This window comes from Solea solea, chromosome 2 (assembly GCF_958295425.1).
Source record: "Solea solea chromosome 2, fSolSol10.1, whole genome shotgun sequence".
In the NCBI taxonomy this organism is placed as follows: Eukaryota; Metazoa; Chordata; class Actinopteri; order Pleuronectiformes; family Soleidae; genus Solea; species Solea solea.
The window spans coordinates 1,014,606-1,028,876 of record NC_081135.1 but is presented as its reverse complement, the minus strand read 5'-3'; the positions used below and the strand labels follow the sequence as shown (position 1 = coordinate 1,028,876).

Sequence of the window (14,271 nt, the reverse complement as noted above, 5' to 3'; positions counted from 1 at the left end):
AAGCAGACTGTGTCCAACAGGACGTGGCCGAGTCCCCGCGGGGCCTGCAGAGCCAGAACACTGCTTTACATCATGACTTCATCACTCACTCACTCACGCACACACACACACACACACACACGCTCACTCACTCACTCACACACACACACACACACACACACGCTCACTCACTCACTCACACACACACACACGAGTGTGTCGGGGCAGGAGAACGAGGCTGTCGGTGAAAAAATAAATGTATGAGCTGAAAAACACCTTAGCTTAGCTTAGCACAAAGAAAACTGTTAGCATGAACTCTTAGCTTACCTTAACACAAATGCTGTAAATAGAGAAACAGTGTATAGCCTTGCTCAAGTTGATTAGCTTACGTAGCGTAGAACAAAGACATGCTACACGCTCTGTTGAAACAAATGTGCGCTTTGTTTGCCTAGCTTAGCACAAGAATCAAAAACAGATGATAGCCTTGCTCAAATTGGTTAGCTTAGCTTTGCAAGAAAACTGTTAGCATGGCTTTGTCTGAACGTGTCATTTAGCATCTTAGCTTACCATAACATAAATACTGCAAACAGAGCCTTGCGTTATCAAATGTGCATTTAGCTACTTAGCTTAGCTTAATTATCTCACGGAGTGGAAACTGAGTATAGCCTTGCTCAAGTGACTTAGCTTAGCTTAGCACAAAGACTGAAAACAATCCAAGCTACTGGTGCTTTGTTGAAAGGTATATTTTGTGTGTTAGCTTAGCTTAGCACAAAGACTGACACACTAAAATCTGGCTTTGTCAAACAGACGATATGCTGCCCATGCTAGGTTTATTTTTCTTTCAAATGCAGTTTGAAAAACAACATAATCAGATAGTTTTGTCTTTCTGAGACACAGAGCCGCTCTCATGCTAATGTGTCAGAGCGTGCAGCTGTTCACTCTCTATCTCAGAGCCTCGGTAACCTTTCCTGCAGCTTTAACACGAGGTTCAGCCTAAGGTTCAGCCTGAGGTTCAGCCTGAGGTCCAGTCTGAGGTTCAGCCTGAGGTTCAGCCTGAGGTCCAGCCTGAGGTCCAGCCTGAGGTTCAGCCTGAGGTCCAGTCAGAGGTCCAGTCAGAGGTCCAGTCAGAGGTCCAGTCAGAGGTCCAGCCTGAGGTCCAGTCAGAGGTCCAGCCTGAGGTCCAGTCTGAGGTTTAGTGTGAGGTTCAGCCTGAGGTCCAGCCTGAGGTCCAGCCTGAGGTCCAGCCTGAGGTCCAGTCTGAGGTTTAGTGTGAGGTTCAGCCTGAGGTCCAGCCTGAGGTTCAGCCTGACCCACATGCTGTAAGGCGTCAGGAATCCCTGCCTCCCTGTGGGTGGACTGTTCCTGGCTCAGAGTCAGACTCTGGTCCACCCTGTCCTGCCTCATTTAAAGCAGCCATGTTGTGTAAGTATGTGAGGTGGAATGAGCTAATGCATTGATTACAGATGTGCTGCCAGTGATTTATTTCCGCTGTTCTCTCAGGATTGTGCACTTATGATTTACAGCTGTGTTTTCTTTAGGCAGCGGCAACTCCATCCTCCACTTTGGTCCTGCATGAAATATGGGACTCAACGTTGTCTGAACGTTGTCTGAACGTTGTCTGAAACACACACAAAAAACACACATACACATACACATACACACACACACACACACACACACACACAAACACACACACACACACACACACACACACACACACAAACACGCCTCAGCCCTGACATTTCTGTGAGTGACATGTGACAGGAAGCCCCTCCCATCTGCCGTGTGTGGAAAGGTTGAGCTCCATTGTCACTGGTGGCTGCTGCTGCTGCTGCTGCTGCTGCTTCTGCTGTTATTGCTGCTGCTGTTGATGCTGTCGCTGCTGCTGATGCTGCTGCTGCTGCTGTTGCTGCTGCTGCTGTTGCTGCTGCTGGTGCTGCTGCTGTTGCTGCTGCTGGTGCTGCTGCTGTTGCTGCTGCTGGTGCTGCTGCTCTGTCCCCACAGACTGAAATAATGTGAGATGAGTGAATCTTCTTTTGTGTGCGCCTGCCTGCAGACCATAATGTGACACAAAGACAGAGTGTGTGTGCTTGTGAATGAAGCCGGCAGACTCAGAGGTGTCCCCGTCCCCGTCCTCGTTGGACATTTTTCTCAATTCCCACAGAAATAAGTGGATCAGAGAGTTCCTTCATCACTCTGAAATCCTGAAGATCATCTCAAAGCAAGCGCTCAGTCAGGATCTGCTCCAGTCTGCAACTGAGACAAATAGTTTTAATATGAGGCCTCTCCTCACTCTGCACTGTTAAGGAGAATAGATGTGCCGGCGTGTCTGCAGAGAGGATGAAGCGAGGATGCAGCGAGGATGAAGCGAGGATGCAGAGAGGATGAAGCCAGGATGAAGCGAGGATGCAGCGAGGATGCAGAGAGGATGCAGAGAGGCTTGTTTGTCACTGTCTTTTCTCATCTTGATGATGAAGAAACAGAATTGGCTGCACGACTGATAATCTATCAAACACTTATTGCTTTTTACCAGTCGTTCACGTCTGATATGAAACTGAAGTGAAGTGGAAGTGAGCAGTGATGTGTGTGTGTGTGTGTGTGTGTGTGTGTGTGGAGCAGCTGGGACAGACCCACAGACAGGCAGTGTGCAGATCAATGGTCTAAAGCGGAGCTGCATTGTTTCCCTCGTTCGTCCTGCCTCACACAATCAGTCATGCACAGCTGGAACACAGAGACGGCCTGAAGACAAACAATGGCCGCCGAGCTGAGAGAAGAGGATGAAGAGGATGAAGAGGATGAAGAGGATGAAGAGGAGAAGAACACGCTCTCTGTGGCACGGCGCTCAGACGGCGTGGGCTTAATGACACGTCTTTAGATCCTGATGAAGTGGTGCAACATGGGGAAGAATGTGGATTAATGTGGAATGTTGCTGACACAGCGAGACTGCTGCTGTGTGTGTGTGTGTGTGTGTGTGTGTGTGTGTGTGTGTGTGAGCAACGTTTCACTCACATGTCCATCAAATACAATCATCAGCATCTTATCTCTAAATCTCCATCAGCACACAAATGACGAGCGTATTTGTGGCTTAAGTCACACACAGTCTGCGATGGTTAAAGAACATATTTCACATCTTTATCTCAGCAGGAAACCACCACTCACTCTCCCACACCAAAGTCCATAGAGAAATCAGGTCCTCTGCTGCCTCGTGTGGAGTGTGTGTGTGTGTGTGTGGGAGAGAGTGAGTGTTTTACAGACTTTATTCTCCTGTCAGAAACAGGCTGGTGAATGTTTCCCCGGTGAACGTCAGAGCGGTTTGAAATCACCAGAAAAGTTCCTGACTCATGTGGAATTGAACCACATGCTCTGGCATTTGAACTTGACATTTTTGGATCCTCAGGATCCAGATCCTCTGGTGGGTCAGCGCTGCCATATGCCCGGTCCTCATGGCGGGCTTCACTGAGACCGCTGACCTCCTGCCTGTCTTCTGTCGCTGCCATCTGCTCTGCAGCTTGGCCTTTCTGGTCAGGGGCCAACTTTCCCCTGACTCGACACATGTCTGAGCACGTTGTCATGGCGATCACATCGTGTCGCATCGCGTCGATGGTTCTCCTGTCGGCTGTTGTGCGGCTCGTTTACTCACCAGAGACGACACGTCTTCATCTCACATGTGTGATTGTTTTTAAATCAGATTTTAATGTTTAAAATGACAGAAAACTGTTTTAATGTGGTACACAAGGGTCAAAGTTTGTGTAGTCAGAACTGGTCGTGTGTGTCTAACTCTGTGACCTGAGTCTGCATTGGTCAGAAAACTAAGTCAATTAAAGACAATAACGAACGTCTGTGAGGAGAAGACGCCATTAACACTGTGTGTGTGTGTGTGTGTGTGTGTGTGAGTCCTGCTGAGTGTGTTTACGTCACCACACACACACACACACACACACACACACACACACAGACTCCCAGCTGTGGCTGATGCCCCGCCCCCCCCCACTGAGGCCTCACTGAGCCAAAGACTCTTATCAGTTGTCAGCTGCTGCTGAAATCCTGGGGTGCGTTTGTTTTACTGAGCTGTGACTCAGTTTCGACACTGTTTCTTGTGTGTTTGTGAATCACCGTGTTTTAAACGTCAGTTTAAGTCCACGATGTGTCCACGTCTGCTGGTCTCCTGCTGCCTCGTGTGGTCACTTTGTGTCACTGATGTTAATCCAAATGTGGGTTTTTAAATTTAAATTTTACAAAACAACACACTTGAGCTGAGTGATGGAGGCAGCAGTGGAACAACAGCTCCTGTGTGTGTGTGTGTGATGTTAAAGTCACTGGTTTTCTCTGTGGGCTTTGGTGTGGGAGAGTGAGTGGTTTACAAACTTCAGTTTCCTGTTGTAAAGTCTGTCTCACAGTGAGATAAAGACGTGAACGTTGAATCTTCTTGAAGTGTTTTTAAATGTTGTCTTGGTGAGGACACATCGTGGTGTTAGAAGCTGAACTCTCCCTGTAAGCGTGACTCTGTGTCAGTGGTTGATTCCAGCAGCGGCGTCTCCACAGGCCTCTGGACTGCGGGTGACTGTGTCTCAGTGGGGAGGATGAGGGGAGGAGAGCTTCCTCTGGGATCCTTCATGTGCTGATGGAGCAGCGGGTGGAGATGCTGCTTCATTAGCATAACTGTTTACAAAGTGGATCAACCTCCTGCCAAGGTCAGGCACGGACCAATCCCATCCCAGCCTCTAAATGAATTGTATCATTAACTCTATTTCCATGGCAACTTTATCCTTCTTTCATTTGAATATACTGAAGTGGCAGAAGAGATAAAGAACAAAGACGCAACTCAGCGTCACAACAGTCTCATTTATCAACTGTGAGGGAATGAAAAGAGCTCATTATTAGTACATGTAGAACAGGGATTTAAGATTCCACTGTTAAACAGTTCAACTTCAGTTTCACTCTCTCACACCAAAGCCCAGAGAGGAAATGAGTGATTTTAGCTCACGGGGACACAGCAGCTGCTGCTGCTGCCTCGTGTGGTCACTTTGTGCCACACAGAATTTTACAGAATAAGCCATTTGAACTTAGTGATGGAGGCAGCAGCAGAGCAGCAGCTCCTGTGTCCCTGTGAGCTAAAGTCACTCATCTTCTCTATGAGAGTGAGTGTTTTACAAACGTGAACATGTTGTTAAGATACTGTAGAGTCTTTACAGCCACACTTTGAAATACCTGGACTATTCCTGTTGCTTTGACATAGTATTCCATTCTGTAATCTAAGCTCTAAGAGAGAACAGTTAGAAACTGAAACTGCCAAGGTTAATCTCACACACACACACACACACACACACACACACACACACACACACACACACACACAGACACACACACACACACACAGACAGACAGACAGACAGACAGACACAGACAGACTGTGTGTTATCAGCCGTGTGCAGCCTCTTCATTGATCAGTCTTCTGCTGAGTCTCAGATTGAGGAGGATCACAGGTCAGAGAATCCACAGCTACACTGTTATTAGAAACACACACACACACACACACACACACGTGTGCATCACTGTGCTCATGAGAACAAAGAAGAGACGCTTCCTCTGCTGCATTTAAGAAGAAGAAGAAGAAATCAAGGCTCTACTGTGACAACGACACAAAAGAGTCGTCAGATTCATGAACGCTTCATATGTTTTTAGATAGAAATAAAGACGTTTGTCGCTTCAAAGGTCAGAAAGGATTCAGGATTTATTTATCAGTATTAACTCAGTCGCTGGTGTTTCTTTCACATATTTGACGCTTGTGTTGGTTTGGACACGGTGTTTGTTTGTGAAGTAGACCGCTCAGGGACCAGAATGCACCTGTGTTTTCTGGGATTTTCAATGAAATGTATCTGTAAATGATCTGGATCTGTAGTTGTTCTTTCAGTGATGTTACCTTGGTCATGTGACGTCAGCCAACGATAGAAGCCCTCATGTACATTTGTTGACATGTTGGTCTGTTGTGTGTTTAAACCGATGAGTCATGAAACTGCTCACACACTGAGGCTTTATTCATGTGTTCATTTGTCGCCTTCACTCCCTGAAACATAAATATGAACAGTTTGACACTAATGCTAATGTGACGTGAGCGTGTGATTTAAACGCTCGCTCGCGTCATAAACAACATCCTAACACAGGAATCTTGTCCCGTCGCCAGTTTCCTCTCGTCCAGATGCTCAGGGGCCAAAAGCCATTAAACGTCACCGAGGTTACGGATGAGTCCAAGTCCCTGTGAGGTGGGGACCCAAAAAACAAAAAGAATGAGAGTCAATTAAACACGTGGAAGCTCTGTCTCTGCTGTCGTTCTGCATATTTCAACCCGCTCTGGGGATTTTTCCCCACCACCATCTGGAAAATCAGGAAATCATCCAATCAAAGTTCCCAAAGGGCGTTTTTAGGACATCCTGCGCCATCTCATCAAAACAACTGAAAAACAATATGTAGGTCATTGAGTTTTAAATAGAGAAGAAAAGACGACAACGTTTTTAATATCACACACAAACTGTGTGAGATTTGTTTACACACACGATGGACTCAGGGGTTTGTGTTTACCTGCTTTAAACAGCAGGACGGACGTTCAAGGCTTCTCTTGGTCATCAGAGACGTGGAGGCTTTTATTTTGACGGGATGCAGCCAACCATGTCTTTTTACACTGATTCTGAACAAAATAACAGCATTAAATTAAAAATACTATATCTAGAACTCTTCCTGGTGAAGGACAGTTTCCTCTGGTAGCGGCTGCTCATCATATATTCTGTGTGCGCCAGAATCCAACTCCTCAGAGGAATCTCAGTGGAAACGCACCTCAGCATTATTAATAATGGATCAAAGGCAGCCGTGTAACCAGGCGCTTATCCACGCAGGCTCTCTTCATCGACCCATGTATATGAGAAGCACTGATACATGACCTGATGATATCACATCATATTCACCATCCACTCAACAGTCCACCCTGAACATTGGCCTGAATGAGGAGAGTGACATATTTATCATCATTTACTTCCTGTTTGTGGCGAATTTCACAATAATGACCTTTTTATTTCATCATATTTCATTCCGTTCAGTCTATTTTATTTTGTTTTACTGTGTTAATGCAATGACACAACTGATCTCTCTTTACAAAAGGAAATATACGCTGTGATCTTATTTATGAAGTATTTATAAGTGTTGTGATAAAGGAAGACACTCACACACACACACACACACACACACATGAGGGAGGGAAAAATCAATACATGTACTTCTTCTCTATCCTCCTGTGTCAGATTACAGTTGGAGCACATCCTGCCTGCACTTCTTTTATCTTCCAATGAAGCATATGATCAATATTTGTTCAAACATAGCATTTATAATCATTATAACGATATGCTGTTGTTTATAGTCACAATAATCTCTTTTCTTCACATGGAATTAGCATTTTTTGTGGATATAAAACATCCATGTTTAAGTAAAACATTATAATAAATGAGATAATAGTTGCATAGAAAACTTGTTGATGTTTTAAATGCCTTAAAATTAACGATCTTTGTTACCGCGTCATTTTGTCATGACTTCCTGTGCGCAGCTACTTTCAAAATGGCCGCCATGGCTAAGGTCTGTTCACTCTTTTGTTGTATTTTGTTGTTTTTTTGGTCGTATTTTGTTGTTAGCTTCATATTATAAACGTTTATGAAACAGCAACGTTATGTATTAACTGTTTTGTTATGTTTTCTATCAGCGTGGAGGTGAAAGTAGAAAGACTTCATCCTGCTGTGACTACTGCGACTTACTGCTAGCTTGCTAATGCTACTGATGCTACGTCTAGCCTGCTAATGCTACTGATGCTACGTCTAGCCTGCTACTTCTAGCACAGCTGCGTCTATACGTACGTAAGTACAAGTCTGTATTTGTTTTCATGAAGTGGTAAAAATGTAGTCCTGCTGACTGAGGTACAGATTGCTATGCTAAGTGCTAATCTGGCTTGTGTTTAATCCACAAGAGTGTGTGGAGAAAGCTGTGCTAGCTGACATCACAGCAGTGTGACACAGTGTAATCTAGCTGCTAACAAATAACAATGATGTAAATAATAAAAGATTCTATTATTATTGAGATATACACAAGATTCAGCTGTAGTTTCATAGTTGATTAATCGAGTAATTGTTCCAGAAAATGTGAAAGATATTGATCAGTATATAAAGAAAGATATACCACATTTAAGAAACATATATCAGTGCGTCTCAAACGTGGAAATGCTGATGTTCTCAAATGTCCACAAACCAAAATGATTCCGTTTCAGTCATTTCTTTGTTTTATGGAGCAAAGAAACCAGAAAATATTCACATTTAACGTTTAATTTAGTAATATTAATCATCGATCAGTCAAGTAACTGCTTCAGCCCAATTTCCGGATTATAAAACAGACATTATCACGGATAAGAGAGTCCCTCTCCCCTCTTCTTCATGGCTAACATGAAGCTAACATGGATTATTTTGTCACGGTTGCTCGACTCAGCGTCGTCTCCTACAAACTGCACGTGGAACTTAAAGACCTTTGTTGCAGCCGCTGTAATGTGTTTCTTTACACTTTGACCTTGTGTGTAATGGGTCTGTGCTGCAGTGTGTGTGTGTGTGTGTGTGTGTGTTCACTGAGATGTAAGACCCTCCCTCCTTTTCTTCTTAACCATCCTTCCCTTCCTCCTCCTGTCCTTTCCTCTCCTCGTCTCTTTGTCTCCTCTTCAAGCGCAGAGAGGAAACAGAGACACTGGGAGGAGACGTCTCTGTAATAATCACAACATAAAGTTTCCTGATTTAAATGAATCACATATTTCATCATTTTCTTGAAAATGACATTGAGAACGAGTCATTTTTCATCCTCAGACTGTGAAGAAAACGGTGTTTTATTATAGAGCAGCTTTAGTGGCACGTGTGCACGTTCTTTGTGTCGAGATAAAAGCTTGTGCACGTGTGTAAACAGATCAAAGAATATTGATCCTCTTCACACGATACACAAACACAGCTGCAGACGTTTCCATCTCATCTCTGACCTGAGGAGGTTTTCACTTTACTTTTAAAACCTTAAAAACACTGTAGTACGTACACAGTGCAAATGAGGTATCGATTAGACGTTAGATTGCAGTATAATCTCAGTGAAATGTTGTGCATGCACTGAATGGTTTGAAGACGGGAGGTTTTTGTCTTAGGTTTCAAGGGCGAGTTTGAAACTCACACTTGAAACTTTCCTCAGTTGCAGTAGATTTGTGCAGAGAGAAAGACGAAGACGTCACTTTCCTCCTACAGGAAGACGGAGAGACGACGTCAGCAGCAGCAGCAGTGTTGTCTCTCTCCGTACATTCATCTCTTTAAAATGGCGTCTCAGTAAAAGTCTGACTAATTAAAAAACGTCCTCTCGTCTCAGATGAAAACACAATTAGTCTTCAGTCGAAACGGGGGAAAATAGTTAATTGCTCTTTCGAATCCCTCAACAAACAACAAACACTGGATATAGCATCCCATAATATCCCACATGAATGTCAGGTTCAAGGGTCAAGGACTTTGTTTAATTAATGACTTTAGAAGACGACACAAACACACACTGTCGCTGTGCTGTTAATCTCACTTCTCATGTTTTCTGATCATTTGTATGTCCTTAATTTGTTGTCATAGCAACAGCTGCGTGAAACCACGTGACATGATTTTTCTACGCAACACAAACACACAAACGAGTGGCTCTTCCACGACATGGTCCCGGCGCGACTTGCCTCGAAAATGTTGAAAATCCTCCATTTCTAAACACAAAATGATTTCTTTGTTTTATGGAGCAAAGAAAGAAGATAAATATTCACATTTAAGAAGCTGAAAAATCACAGAAACTTATTTTAATTCCTTAAAAACAAGCCCTACCCTAACATTAGCAGCTCTTGCTATGCAGCGAGCCTCCACTTGGGGCAGCGTTTGTGTGCAAGAATCCATGAATTATCAGATTTAGCGACAAAGAGAACGTGTAAACATCATAAGAGATGGTGAAATAGTATTGTTTCATGTTGGATAAAAACATGCTCTCTAAGAGCAGCTCCTTCTACTGACTCTGTTTACTATAAACAGAGGGCAACGTGTGCGTGTGTGTGTGTGTGTGTGTGAGTGGGACGTCATGTTTACACAACCTGACATAAATCTATAGTGCAGGGACAAAAATGTTTCCAGGACAAATCTTGTTCAGATGTGACAGTTCTGGGTCTGCACCAGCAAACAAGACAAACAGGAATAAAGAAGAAGAATTGTTCTTCGTCTCGTCTCGTCACCTCTCTCTCTCTCTCTCTCTCTCACTCTCTCTCACTCTCTCTCTCTGTCTCTCTCTGTCGTCGTCTCTGTTTGTTGTTGAGGATTTTAGGTTTAAATGAGTCAAACTGCTGCTGCTGAGTCAGATTTCTCACATCATTCACATCAGAACCACAGAACCAGCACATGAATCCACTTTACAACAGCCAGGAAAAACACTAAACTAAGCGTTGTACCTTTAAAGCAGAGAGGCAAATGATGTGATCTCCTTGCTGCTGCACATCTGCTTTGGCTCCTTTCATTCCCTCCTCCTCACCGGGGATTTGAACAGTGTGGGCGGAAATTAGATTTAGAGAAATTAGATTTCATGAATTTTGTCTGAGTGTGTTTTCAGACTTGAATCTGAGCACAAAGTGGAGTGATATTCTTCATTTGTTGTGCTTTTATTGTGGAGATTGTTTGCTATAAACAAATAGAAAAGAAAAACATTACATTACATGACGCCACAGCACACAGGAGTTGATGATCCACTGCTGCCTCCATCACCAAGTTCAAATGTCTTATTTTAGTCAATTTGGCATTTGGAAACCTTCATTTTCATTAACCGCAGTGACACAAAGTGTCCACACGAGGCAGCAGTCCTCACAAGCTAAAATCACTGATTTTCTCTCTGGGCTTTGGTGTGGGAGAGTGAGTGGTTTACAAACGTCAGTTTCCTGTTGGAAAAGTCTGTCTCACAGTGAGATAAAGACGTGAACATGTGCTTAAGATATTGTTTCATAATATAAATATTATTTGCAATATTTTCTAATCAACCAATTCCTTAATATGAATGCATATGTTTTGTTTCTGCAGTAAAACCAGTGACTTTAGCCTTGTTTTTAAATGTAGATATATAATAAAGAACTTTATTATATATTTATCATCAGTCACAGCCTGGAGGATTTTTTTTGTCAGCACACAACAACAGTTCCTTCAATAACAACAATACGTTGACAAACAAACACACTTTCACAGTGCGATCATGAATAATTCCTTGTGTGCAGTGGACTCATTAAATTGAGAGTGAAGCGATGAAACAATCATTTAAAGGCGATTAGCCTCCCTCTTATCGACGCGCCCTCACACACACACACACACACACTGTGTGCGGTGTGATATCGTTTTCTCAGCTTCCTGAGGGGAAAACACGCCGCTGCTCATTTAACGTTCCCTGCGACGCGTTCACTCAAAGATGGTGCAAAACAAATGAAAACACGATTCCCAGTTTCATTAAATCAGCAGGAAAGCAGAGAGCCATCAGGGCACAACACAACGCTGCAGTGACTCAGACGCTGCTGACTTTTGCTCTTTATTCTTTCACTTTGAGTGACTTCCTGCTGCTCAGCTGTGGACTATAAACACGTGTGAGTGAAAGACAAAGATGACTTTATTGATCTGATTTTTGATTTTCGTCGTGGTCGTCTTGTGGTGTTTGCGATGTTTTCAAAGACGTTTGTGCTCGGCAGCGTTGGCTGAGCGTCACAGGAAGTGACAGCAGAGTGTGGAGGTCACTGTGCTCGGCGGACACACTCTGTCCCTTCACATCAACCACACTGAGCGACCTGTCAGCACTCGGCCTTTAACCACCTGCTCCAGGGTGAAACACAGCAGCGATGACAACACCTGCCCACTTCTGCCTCTGCAGCCAAACCACTTTGTTTTTGCTTTAGACACAAACTTCAAGTGATCACCCACTAAAATCTACATCAGTTTAAGTCTTTTCAAACAGGATAACTGCAGTTTGTGAACCACTCACTCTCCCACACCAAAGCCCAGAGAGAAAATCAGTGATTTAAGCTCGCGGGGACACAGGAGCTGCTGGTCTACTGCTGCCTCGTGTGGTCACTTTGTGTCACTGAGTTAAGTCTAAATTAAATATTTCAAATCCTGAATTAAAAAAATAAGACATTTGAACTTAGTGATGGAGGCAGCAGTGGATCAACAACTCCTGTGTGTGTGTGTGATGTTAAAATCCCTGATTTTCTCTATGGGCTTTGGTGTGGGAGAGTGAGTGGTTCACAAACTGCACTTTTAAACAAAGAAAACCAGATTTTAGCCCCTTAACAAATGAATCTATCAAATGAAATCAATATCATCTTAAGTACAATATCTACATCACATGTTCACGTCTTTATCTCACTGTTAGACAGACTTTTCCAACAGGAAACTGAAGTTTGTAAACCACTCACTCTCCCACACCAAAGCCCAGAGAGAAAATCAGTGATTTTAACATCACACACACACAGGAGTTGTTGATCCTCTGCTAATTTTGCCTGATAAATATGTTTTATTGTGAGTTATATATCCAAACACACAGTTTTATTTGACATTTCTGTGAAATACTGCCACAAATATGATGGAATATTGTGATAGAAATTTGCTTTTTCCCCCAAAAAATGTGACTTTTTCCCACTTGTCCGGCTCCATACTGACCTGACTGGATGCTCTGTGGCCCCAAGGTCATTTGAGTCATCATGATTTCTGTTTTAAAGTGATGATACACTTATAAAAAACATACTTTAGGCATAAACCCTCTCAAAATGTGACACCCTCGACCTTTAAAGATCTATTTTCACCTTGTATGTGCATTATTATGATGGAAATGCTCATAAAGTTGAATAAAATGACCGATGATGTTGCTGATTAGATGAGATTCACGGGGAGAGGACATGAAAAATCTCCTTCAGATGGTGTAGGTGTTGAAATAGAGAGCTGATAATGGATTTTCCTGTTAAACATGAGGTCGTGCACCTCCTGCTCAGCGGGACACGGAGCTCGTTACTGTCTCGTACAAGGTCACAACAGAGCCACGGCAAACTGCCGCTGCAGTCAATCGTATCTGTGCTGCAGCTGTGGTGAAATGTGTGTCTCCTCAGAGTGTGAGCTCAGCACAACCTCGCGTCCCTGCCTCACCGCCGCCGCCGCCGCCACAAAGGAGAGGCACTCACCGTGGCGAGGAGCGGGGAAGTGAAATCATGTTATTTGGCCATTACCTGCAGCCACAGAAGTGCTGATGGTGGAGGAGCCTCTCTATCCCATCACTACCTTGTCACAACCAATCCAGCTGCTGCTGCTGATAGCTTTCTTTCCATTTTCCTCCCCCTCTCTCTGTGAAGCCCTGCCTGCCTCGCCGATTGTTCTGGAGGAGGCCATCAGCTCTCCACAATGCCTCTGAGGAGCTCCCCACTGTCCTTGACCCCCACATATGTGTGTGTGTGTGTGTGTGTGTGTGGAGGAGAAAACCTTCCTTTAGCCTCTTAAAGGTCTGAAGAGGAAGCAGCTGGATGTGGAGGAAAAAACGCAGCGTCTTCTCCGGAGATAATTGGATTACAATTAGATTCCTCACATACTTGCACAATGACTGTCATTCACCTGCTTTACATCTACGTCTATCACACAGTGTGCGACAACTTTAAAAAGTACGTGTGTTTCAATCTCAGAAAAACAGTCTAACGGATGAATTAAAGCAGAGTTTACACATTTTAAATAAACATGAGGACAAATATCTACCCACCGACCTAACCCTTGTGTTTATATTTCATCAAAGATGTTAACTTTATGTATTTAACAGTGTTTTAAATCTTCAGCAGAATTAAAAACATCACCGTAAATTGTAAATGTGCTGGTTGTGTCTTAACAACATTTATTTATTGTTTTGTGTGTGTGTGTGTGTGTGTGTGCGCGTCCTTCAGCATCCTTTAAAACACACATTGTGGCTGCGCGGCTCCAGCTGAGAGGCTTTGTGATGCACTGTCAGAACCCATTTACCTCCTTCATCTCCATCTCCATGAGAACATGGTGGGGGGGGGGGGGGGCGGAGCCTCTGGTTCTATCTGACAGCACCTCTTACTGTGTGTTTTTACCCCATTTTTCTCTCCATTATTCCTCATCAAACCCATACGTCTGTTGTTTGTTTTGTCTTTATTTTTCTGTTTATTTATTATTCTGTTGTTTATTATTCTGAATTCTGTTG

The 14,271-nt window shown here is 43.6% G+C and overlaps 1 long non-coding RNA gene across 1 annotated transcript; it reads left to right on the top strand.

Annotated features, from left to right (window-relative positions):
• The first annotated feature begins 7,509 nt into the window (after positions 1–7,509).
• On the top strand, positions 7,510–14,198 carry LOC131441044 (uncharacterized). Its single transcript, XR_009231727.1, has 3 exons — positions 7,510–7,596; positions 7,721–7,871; positions 13,991–14,198. It is a non-coding gene; the product is annotated as an uncharacterized LOC131441044 (long non-coding RNA).
• The last annotated feature ends 73 nt before the right edge of the window (positions 14,199–14,271 follow it).